The 11417-nt window shown below is 44.5% G+C and overlaps 1 long non-coding RNA gene across 1 annotated transcript; it reads right to left on the bottom strand.

The window, feature by feature from the left end:
* Positions 1-1313: 1313 nt before the first annotated feature.
* On the bottom strand, positions 1314-7479 carry LOC309534818. The gene is made up of 3 exons (XR_014220868.1): positions 6880-7479; positions 3545-3749; positions 1314-2833 (listed from the first exon to the last, which is right to left on the bottom strand). It is a non-coding gene; the product is annotated as an uncharacterized lncRNA (long non-coding RNA).
* Positions 7480-11417: the final 3938 nt, after the last annotated feature.

Below are 11417 nucleotides of genomic sequence, written 5' to 3'. Positions count from 1 at the left end.
CATGAAATCAGGAGTTGCCTGGAATCTTGTGGTCAAGAGTTCTTAGAGGGAAGTATGGGAGGAGGAGAGGGATATTTCCTGCTATGGCAGGTGAGATGAAGAGAGCAGACAAAGTCATGGGATGAATACTGAAGCAGAAGAAGCTGTGGTTGCATCATCACCCACTTCCCATCTTTGTTCTGGGCTAGGCTTGTAAGGAAGGGCTGTAGCTCAGTGCTGGAACAAAGACTTTGCAAGCAGAAGGTCCCAGATTCCACCCCCAGAATCTTCAGGTAGGGCTGGAAAAGACTCGCTGACTGAAATACCAGTTAGTGTCAACTATACGGACCTAGATGGTCTGCCATGCTATAAGGTATCTTCTTAGGCAGCAACAGTGTGCGTTGCGGTGATGCTTGTCCAGCCCTCACATCTCACCCCAGCCCTGACCAGGAATGCAGCAGCAATGTCCATACACTCCAACATTTCTCTAATGAAAATAGGGACATCCTATTCCATACCCTCCAACATTTCTCTGATGGAAATAGAGGTGTCCAGTGCTATTTTTCTAGAAAAAGAGGTGCCAGAACTCATCATGAATACCTCCCTTGTTCTCTTATAATGGCAACAACTTTCCTCCTATTGCTTCTGCTGCCCAATGCAACTGACCATAAAAGCTGTTAGGGATTTGGCTTTCTAGTGAACAGGATACAGACCAGCCCTCCCACCCATTAGTTCCATAGCTGTATTGCCAAGTACAATAGTAAATAATAGGGTAGACACAGTTCAAGAACTGGAACAACCTGGACTCAATTCGGGCCCCAAACTAAATCGGGGGACTTGTGCAGCCCTAAGTTTAATTAGGATTTTAATTAATCCATGTGTGGAGCAGCAGGAAACAAGCACTGACCAGACGCACAGGTTACATGGCCACATTCATCCCCATTATGGTGAAATATGTATTATATTTCTGTTTATTACAATTATTTCTAAATCTGTGCCTCTACATATACATTACTCTATGCTAATTTTATGCAAATCTGTATCCTCCGTTTTGGTGACGCATTTCCTGGTTTGGCTGATGCATACATGGGCATCTTGCCTGTGGGCCATGAGTGAGCCAGGACCTGGTGGAGAACCTGGTAGAGTCTGCTAGGTCATCAACAGAGCCAGGCAAAATTTGGAGCTTCCTTTCTTTGTTGGTTTAAAATATTTATTGCCCACTCCTCATTACGACAGCAATCCGAGAACAACAAACCGTCCAATTTTTTCAGGTCAAAACCCAGGATGTGTGTCTTCCAGGAAGCTCCAGGCGAGTCACATGACCTGTGCGGCAATCTTGCAGTGAAAAATGCATTTTGCTCAGGGGGCAGTCCTGCATGGTGGCCAAAAACATGTTTTTTTGGATGCTGCATGAGATCACAGCCCTGGAAAAGTGCTTGGGGGTAGGGACCAGAGTGCAGCCCAAGATGACAGCAGTCAAAATGGCTGCCGTAATCTCACAGGCTTTCCCATTTTTTCCGGGACACTTGGCAGGTATGGAACAAGTTACATAAAAGGTGAAAGTACACATATATAATACAACGGTAGCCAGATCACCCTCACAATGGGTTTCTGGATAGCATATCTCTGTTGGCTGTGGTGCCACCAAGAAAGACTTCCCCACAGAGAGACCATATATGAAAGAAGGTTCTCCTTCAAGAAGCAAGACCCTGATTTATACAGAGCCTTATAAGGGCTTATCCACACTCAGCTTTAGCCCCACTCTTTCCAAACACACGGCTGCACATTAAAGTTCTGTGTCTGAGAAGTTTGGGGAGAGGGGTTGCCCCTGAGCTTTCTCTGCGAAAACCCGTTTTTTAGAGCTCAGTCAGAGCAAATGTTAATTTGGGTTAATTTGACATTTGCTCTGATTGAGCAACAGAGAGCAGTTATTTGTGGGGGAAGCTCTGGTGGTGGAAAGGGGACTCAGACCCAGAGATTTAAAGTGCAGACCTGGAATAAGGCAAGCGTGAAAAAGCCCTTCAGTCAACCTCGGATTTGACTCAACAGCAAATCAGCAGCCAGTGTCGTTTAATAGTTTGCTGGCTTCCCTCTAAAATACCAGGCACCACATATATGAATGAGAGCCCTATCAATGGCTATTCTTGTGTTAGATAAGCAAAATGTCCTTCAGCTCTACCTGGCTGGCTTCTGTGAATGGAAGAAAGGATCTTCAGTCTGATCCCAGAAGATCCTTTTGATGTTTTTATGTCACTATTGAATGAAGCATGGCTTCAATAGTTAGTGCAGTAAAAAAAAAAAAAGTAATGGACAGGGTGGTGGTTGAGAAAGAGGAGGAGGTTTGAGGGAGCAGGGAAGTTGTCGCTGTGCAAATGCAACAACAAGGGCGCCATATTGGCTCCACCCCTCCTGCCGCCTTGCCTCTCCCATTCTCCCTTCCAGTAAGCAGCAGTTGTTCAGCCATTGAGAAGTCAAGTAAGTGCCTACATCATCTGCTCCTGGTAAAAAACGCCAACTGCTTAGTCAGACATACACAAAATCTAGGAAGGAGTCCAGAGGAAGTACATCAGGCAAAATGTGCATAGCTTTCCAAAAAAGTGTCACTTCGAAAAATTCCAGAAAGGTTCCACTTCTTTGTTCCTTCACAGGGAGACCACCTAACACTTTAAGGATTGTTGGAAATGTCTCCCACTTCCAGGCAGACACACACACTTGCCGTGAAATCCGAAAGCCACTCCCGTTGACCCTGTATTGCGCAGTGACGAGCCCACACCACATTTTTAAAAAACGCTCCTTGTGTTTTGCAATCGTGGCCATTGCTCAGCTTCCGTGGAGTGTACTAACCATCTCATATCTGCAAAACCACAAAAGACATTTTTAAATTTATTTCTTTTTTTGGTCCTGGAAGATGGGGGCCGATTTCACCCAAAAAGAAAGCAGCTCCTCCCAATGAATAAATCAATAAATCAAATAACTAAATAATATAGGGGTGTGTGTGGTGCTGTGGGTTAAACTACAGAGCCTAGGACTTGCCAATCAGAAGGTCGGCAGTTCGAATCCCTGCGACGGGGTGAGCTCCCGTTGCTCGGTCCCTGCTCCTGCCAACCTAGCAGTTCGAAAGCACCTCAAAAGTGCAAGCAGATAGATAGGTACTGCTCCGGTGGGAAGGTAAACAGTGTTTCTGTGCACTGCTCTGGTTCACCAGAAGTGGCTTAGTCATGCTGGCCACGTGACCTGAAAGCTGTACACTGGCTCCCACGGTGAGATGAGCACCGCAACCCCAGAGTCGGTCACGACTTGACCTAATGGTCAGGGGTGCCTTTACCTTTAATCAAGTGGAAGGACTGTAGCTTGGTGGCACAGCTTATGCTTTGCATGAAGAAGATCCCAGGTTCAGGAAGAGGTGGGAGAGACCCTTATCTGAAGCCCCAGAGAGCCGCTATGAGTCCGTGCTGATCTAGATAGACCAGTTGTCTGATTTGCTACAAGGCGGATTCCTAGGTCCCCAACCTTGTTAGCTGTATATTTTACAAAGAGCCATGTATTTATTTATTTTTGCATTTACCTACAAAGCTCTAAGAAGTGCACTTGAATGGTGGCGATTCAAACGATGAGGCGCTCTTCACCCTGATAGTTGCTATGAGACTTGATTTTAGAGACTCTGCCCGGCACATCTGGGCTCATAGTGCAAGGCACAGGGCAAACAGAGAGTAAATGGCCAACCTTTTCCCCAGTACGCTCATCTCTTTTCTAAGTATTCAACTTCTTATCTGTTGACAGAAATAGTTAATGATTATAGACCAGGTCAGTCTGACCCACACAATCTTCCCAGAGCATTTGGGAGTACGCCATGTTTCACAGAGCCACAGGAATGTGAAATGCATCTAGAAAAGCGTTTTAAGGTAATGCAAGTGGCCGGGTGAGGCAGGAGAACCCTTGTGTGGCAGGGGAAACAGCTATAGCCCTGCAGACTGCAGGTGGGACCTCATACCCCACCAGGATGGATCTGGAAGACAAGGGCAATTGCAAGAAGACCTCAGCTTGGCTGGAATGTAGGGCCATAATGAGGTTCCTTCTCTCCCAGAATGGTCTTACTCAGAGGGCAGTCCACCTGGTCACTGTAATATTCACAAGTGGGCTCTGCAACCATGTTTTGCAGTGTGGGTTGTTCCTCATTGCTAGCTGTGCATTTTTCCAGGAAGCTTTCCATACCCTCCAACATTCCTCAGGTGAAAACAGGGGCATTTCTCGCTTGTGTCCAGCTGACTCTATTTTCTTGCCAATGTCCCCCACCCACCGCAGAGCATTTCCTATCAGAAAACATGCCGCCGCCACTTCACCAACGGGACACAGCACAACATCCCTTCCACCATGCTGAGAAAACCCCTTAATCCTGATTCTATTTTATTTTATTATTTGGTGGATTGACAAAAAAGAAAAACACGCAGCAATAAATACATTTTAGAAAGGGGTGAGATAAGATGCAGACGCACAAATTTTTACTCTTTGCGATCCTCTCCTCCTTCCCTTTCTTCGTGACCAGGGTGGTCCTGCCCTCTGCCTGCCCCTCAGAGATGGCGTGTCACGCAGGGCTGGGCCTCAGCACCAGCAACCTCTCTTCCTCCTTGCCTGCTCTCCAGCAGCTGCTACAAGCTGCTCAAGGGAGGAGGCCGACAGCAGTGGCCCTGGAGAGGCCATGGAGAGGCAACAGGATGCTCCTTCGCAACCACCACCATTGGTCGGGACAAGCGCCAGCTCATCCTCCTCCCTGAGCTGGGCAGTGGCAGCACTGGCAGGGGAAATGGGGGCATTCTGGGATCAAAGCCGGGATAGCTTTCAGAATTCTAGGACTTCACCTGGAAAATCGGGACACTTGGAGGCTATGAGCTCCACACCACCTCCCTCCCTCCTTCTAGCTTTCCATAGTGGGGGTTCCCATAAACCCCTCTAAAGTGTAGGTGGGTGAATTATGGCTCAGAGTTTAAGGGCCAATGTTGTTGTTGTTGTTGTTTGGTCGTTTAGTCGTTTCCGACTCTTCATGACCCCATGGACCAGAGCACGCCAGGCACTTCTGTCTTCCACTGCCTTCCGCAGTTTGGTCAAACTCATACTGGTAGCTTCGAGAACATTATCCAACCATCTTGTCCTCTGTCGTCCCCTTCTCCTTGTGCTCTCTATCTTTCCCAACATCAGGGTCTTTTCCAGGGAGTCTTCTCTTCTCATGAGGTGGCCAAAGTATTGGAGCATCAGCTTCTTCCAGTGAGCACTCAGGGCTGATTTCCTTCAGAATGGATAGGTTTGACTTTCTTGCAGTCCACGGGACTCTCAAGAATCTCCTCCAGCACCATAATTCAAAAGCATCAATTCTTCGGCGATCAGCCTTCTTTATGGTCCAGCTCTCACTTCCATACATCACTACTGGTAAAACCATTGCTTTAACTATATATCCCTTTCATGGATCACTGCCTTGCCGTGGTGACCTGGAGCAGGAACCGGCAAGCCACTCCAGTATCCCTGCCAAGAAAACTCCTTGGACAAAGACAACAGGCATATAAAAGGTATGATGCTGGAAGATGAGCCCCTCCGGTCGGAAGGTGTCCAACATGCTACTGAGGAAGAGCGGAGGACAAGCACAAGTAGATGCAGAGCTGATGAAGCGGCTGGGCCAAAGCCGAAACGTCACTCAGTTGCGGATATGCCTGGAAGCGAAAGGAAAGTGCATTGCGGTAAAGAAAGGGCCAATGGCAGAGGCCCAAATCCTGAGATGTTCTGTGATTGGGTGTCATGTATCAAATTGGAACACAGGGGCTCAGAATCCTTAGTCCAGACTGAAGCTCAGGCAAACACTGACCCCTGAATACACAACACCCTCCATGTGCCGAAGGAATGCATGGTTGCAGGGTCATGCCATCCAGACCTGCCACCAAGTGTACATCTGCCACCGCTGCCACATTCCCCTGATGTCCAGGCATTCCATGGATGTTGGAGCGGAATAGTACAGATGTATCCTGGTGCAGCTTTGAGGTTTCCTTATGAGGAAGAACCCTGACTGGGCCTAGGAAATGCGGCTATCCCCTGTCCTACACTGCAAATATAAAACCACCACAGCATTGAGTGGGCTCCTTCCTCCTCATGTGCTGCTTTTGTTCATTGCACAGTTTTTTACACGGGGGAGAATTGAAAGATTCTCCCACGATCTGACGATTGGCAGAGGTTGCGTGTGTTGGCATTTGCCCGTCAAACCTTTGCCTGCAGGCCTGCTGGAGTTTTGTAGCATGGATATGGCCTGGATATGCATATGAACTCATGCACAATCAGAAGGATCTCTACCACCATTAAATTTATCATTCCGGTAAAGAGCAAACAAACAGTTTTTCTACAAAAACCTGTTTGAGCTTCCCCCTCCCTCATCCCCTCTCCTTAACTGAACCAACCACAATTATTTTTCTGGCGAATGTTGTCAAGACAAGATAGGACATGCTATTTCCTGCCAAGACCTGGTCTTCTTCAAAAAAATTATTTTGTTTGTTAATAATGTGGTTTAGATGGGGAAGATTAGGGCTGAGTGAGGCATCTCAGATAAAAGATGACAATGAAACGACCAAACCTCCGCCCAAAATTTCAATCAAATTTCCTCAGCTTCAAACGGGATTAAGTTCACTTTTCCTGATTGTTTGTTTATTGTACAATGAAGATTTCCCTCGGAGATATATGAGTATTTTATTAGTTAATGTTTGTGAAGTGCTTTCAAGATGTGTGATAGCACTAAAAACCCTGTGGTTTGAAAGCATTAACCCTTTAGTGCTGTAACAGAGTTGTGGTTCGAGTCTATTTTATAAAAGAAAGAAATATGCCTGCCAGTATATCTGTTAACAACACTGAAATGAATAATCCACTTACATCTTATATTTGGGTAATAAGAGTCAGTTTTTTAACTTCACACGTTATTCACAGCACCACCCAGTCCCTGTAGAGCTTTAGACCTAAAAACAGATTAAATTTGGTGAGAAAATCTCCTACAGCAGAATGATCTCCTACAGCAGAAAATCTCCCACAGCAGAATGATCTCCCACCTTGAGACCAACAAACATAGCCTCTATCTGCATGAATCCTTAGTGAGCCTCCATCAGTGTAAACAGTACTGGGAAAGGTGGTTGTTGCATTAAATTAGTCCCAACTGACTCTGCCTTCATAAATTGTAATAGCTCCCACACAAGAGCTATTTGGTGTGGGCTGTGGCTGGCTAGAGATTGCATTTACTGGCAATGGTGCAACTGCAAATCCTGAAGTGAAGATGCTCACTTCATAGCATGCATAGCCACACCCCTCGGGCAAGTCATGATGCCCCCAGGCTTGACGCCCCCAGAGTAGAGTCTGGAGGTTGTGGACTCTCCTTCCTTGGAGGTTTTTAAGTAGAGGTTGGATGACCATCTGTCATGGATGCTTTAGCTGAGACCCCTGCACTGCAGGGGGCTGGACCAGATGACCCCCGGGGTCCCTTCCAGCTTTCAGATTCTATGATTATATTCAATTTGGGTTCCTGATTGTGGGGAGCCTTGTGAGTCTGTTCAGGTGAATGTGCGCACAAGTTAACTAGTTTCTAGAAACTGTGGGTTGAGAGAAAGCTTTTGTGCTTGGGTCCTTCACAGAGGAGAAGTCTATCAACAGCTACCAGAATTTCCTTTTTTATATACATTTTTATTGATTTTTTAACATATCAGTTCCAATAGTCATACAACATAACTTCTCATCTTATACATTATTTTAGACTTCCGTCAACACCTCTGATGATTTTCTGTTCTTGATCACTTATTCTGCATTTCTTAATTTCTATATTACATTTAATTGTCCTTAACTAATAATTCTCTTCATAGTCTTTCTTGCAATATTTCCAATAATCCTCCTTACAAAACTTCTTGCAGTCCTATTAGCGTAATCTGTTCATCACAATTACTTTCATATATTTACTCCAGTCTTCTAAGAATCTCTGAGCCCACAGGTTTCGAATCCTTCCTGTTAATTTATCTAATTCTGCATAAAAAATTCCTTCCAGTAGCACCTTAAAGACCAACTAAGTTAGTTCTTGGTATGAGCTTTCGTGTGCATGCACACTTCTTCAGATACACTGTGTATCTGAAGAAGTGTGCATGCACACGAAAGCTCATACCAAGAACTAACTTAGTTGGTCTTTAAGGTGCTACTGGAAGGAATTTTTTTATTTTTACTATGGCAGGCCAACACGGCTACCTATCTGTAACTAATTCTGCATAGTCCATCAACTTCATCCTCCATTCTTCTTTCGTCGGTAGTTCTTCTTGCTTCCATTTTTGTGCCAGTAATATTCTTGCTGGTTCGGCCAGAATTTCCATAAAGGGGCTAGAATATGGCACAATGACTATGTCCTACCTCCACAGTCAAAGGGAGCACGAACGATTGCTGGGAACTGCAGGTGGGCAGAGTGCTGTTGTGTTCACATCCAGCTTCCAGGCTTCTCACGGGCATCTGATTGGCCACTGTGAGAACAGGATGCTAGACTAGATGGGATATTGGCCTGATCCAGCAGGCTCACCTTATCTTCATAAGCCCCTTTTAGATCTTGCTGCTCAATGCAGCAAGTTCCAGGGAGGGAGAAGCGCACTCAGTGCTTACAATTTTGCAATGCCTGCATGGGGCTGTAGTAGCAGGTTCCCCAGTCATGTCATATGAAGCTGCCCAAGGCATATCAAGCATACTATTTCACATCCATCAAGGGGCAAGGACGTTCAGACATCAAAATTAGCTCAAATTGGTTCTACTTTTAGCTAGAGGAGTACTAACTTGGAGCGAGGTTGATGTTGCAATGGGTGAAACTGGCCATCTCTTCCGGAGTAATTGGGTCTGCTGTTGTTCTTCATTTTGTGGCTTTTCCTTTCATCAGAAAAGCAAATGGGGAAACGGTGAGATTAAGAAGGGTTTTGAGGCAATGCGTTTGGCCTGAACTCATCCAGAAAACTTGCTTTGTGTTCAGATGTTTGCTTGTTGTTTCCCCTCGCCTGAAACAGTTTGCATGCCAGACATTCCCAGCGTCAATTTTTGCGCCAGGTTTATATTTAGTACTACAAGCGATGGCTTATTTTAGCAATATAAATGATGCTAGCTGCTATTCATTCCACAAGTCAGCACAAGGGGATGGTATGTTTTTGGCTTGGGCTTCAGTTAGAATTCCTGATTGTCTGTCTTTTAGCCAAATGCATGTGAAAATGCGGGTTCCAAACAACTTCAGCCTAGCACTTCTGCTTCCTGTTGGTTTTGGTGGGAGAAGTAAGCACCCAGATCCCCCAACATATCACAGATAAAAACTGTGACCTCTGGAGATTAAAACCTATCACAGAGCCTAGGACTTGCTGATCAGAAGGTCAGCGGTTCAAATCCCCGCGACAGGGTGAGCTCCCATTGCTCGCTCCCTGCTCCTGCCAACCTAGCAGTTCGAAAGCACATCAAAGTGCAAGTAGATAAATAGGTACCGCTCCGGCGAGAAGGTAAATGGTGTTTCCATGCGCTGCTCTGGTTCACCAGAAGCGGTTTAGTCATGCTGGCCACATGACCTGGAAGCTGTACGTCGGCTCCCTCGGCCAATAAAGCGAGATGAGCGCCGCAACCCCAGAGTCAGCCACGACTGGACCTAATGGTCAGGGGTCCCTTTACCTTTTACCAAATAGTACTCAATGGAAGCAAGTTGTCAGTTAAACTTGAATTGTCTATTCAACCTTGATTTTTGAATTAAGGCTGCACACACACATTTAAAACACAACTTCCTCCAATGAATCCTCTTTGTTTACCCCTCACAGACGTTTTCCATAGGTGGATTTTTAACATTAATGACCACAAAAAGCTCAGCTGAGATCAAATAAGTGTTGGAAATGTAAAAAGAAAGAAGGTTCTTTTTATCATATGAGGTGGTCTTGTAGTAAGGTTAAAGCTTACTGGGAAATGATATATGATGAACTGAAAAAGATGTTTAAAATAATGTTTGTAAAAAACAAACAAACCCAGAAGCTTTCCTTTTGGGAATTATAGGGACAGAACTTCCCAAACTATAAAGAAATTTATTCATGTATGCGACTACAGCGGCAAGAATGTTACTTGCCCAAAAAGGAAACAAGAAGAAGCAAAATAAGAATGGATACAAAAACCTATGGAATATGCAGAAATGGCGAAACTTGCCGGAAAAATAAGAAATCAAAACAATAAACTTTTTAATAAAAGAATGGAAATGGTTTGTTGAATATTTTCAGATAAACTGTAAACAGATAAGAACATTGACAGGATAATAAGAGTATCTATCTACAGTAGATAAATTAATGAGTAAGTTAAGTTAATTTGGAATATGCAGAAAATATAAAATAAAGAAATTTAAGGAACCACAGAAGAGGGGGAAGGAAGTCGAGTTTCGAAATGTTAAATTGATTGTAAAATTATTGAAATTTATAAAATTGAAAATCATAAGTGAATAAAAAAAACCCCAAATGGCTCAGATGAGCTTCCATTTTTTCAGTTGAGGTGTGTTAAAAATCCCAACAGAACAACTATGCGACAAGGCTGGCTGCATGCCTTACCTCTGCTCTAAGTATAGAAGCAGGTGTGTTATGTAAGATCCGAGGATCTGATTAAAGACTTTGCAATAAGAAAAAGCAAGAGAAAACATTTCAAATATAGATAAGGTGGAAGTATGCAAAAATAAACATTATTTTCCGTATCAGCTGTGTATGGTAGCCTACCAGAAAGCATATCTCTGCAAAAACAAGGGGCTTGTTGAGCACTTGGCAGGACACACAGATGGTCGGTGGGCCACGTTTAGGATTTCAAAGTGGCTTTGGATTGCAACCTAGATGGGTAATTTGTTTTTGTGTTGCAATTAAAATTGAAATTGAAATGCAAGCTTTTGCTCTAATTTAATTTGCATTGTGGAAATAAACTCACGCCAGGTGGATTGTACTTGTAGCTAAATTATTAAACGCATCAAACCTTGACACCGTTTTATCTACCAGTCTGTCATCAGCCAGCATTTACCTGCCACCATGTAACAAGGAGGTGCTGCTACATGATTAAGGAGGTCTTACTTAACAGAACTAATTAGATGTGTCCAAAGGGCAATGAAAGAGCATTTGGAGCCGAGAGAGAATCAAGGGGGGGGCGGGGGCGGGGAGAGAAAGCAGCAGCAACAATCATTTAACTGATATCACCACTAGATGTGTTGTCAACCTTTGGTTAGTAAAAGCAAATGTTTGAAAACAACAACTTCAAATTTACAAGCGGAGGCGGTTATACATTCTCAGCAGTTCCTGAAACCAATACAGTGGTACCTCGGGTTACATACGCTTCAGGTTACAGACGCTTCAGGTTACAGACTCTGCTAAAGTGGTGCTTCAGGTTAAGAACAGTTTCAAGTTAAGAACGGA

This window comes from Podarcis vaucheri (assembly GCF_965113315.1).
Source record: "Podarcis vaucheri genome assembly, chromosome: 6".
Lineage (NCBI taxonomy): Eukaryota > Metazoa > Chordata > Lepidosauria > Squamata > Lacertidae > Podarcis > Podarcis vaucheri.
Note: the sequence above shows the minus strand (reverse complement) of the source record. Positions and strands in the feature narration are given on the sequence as shown.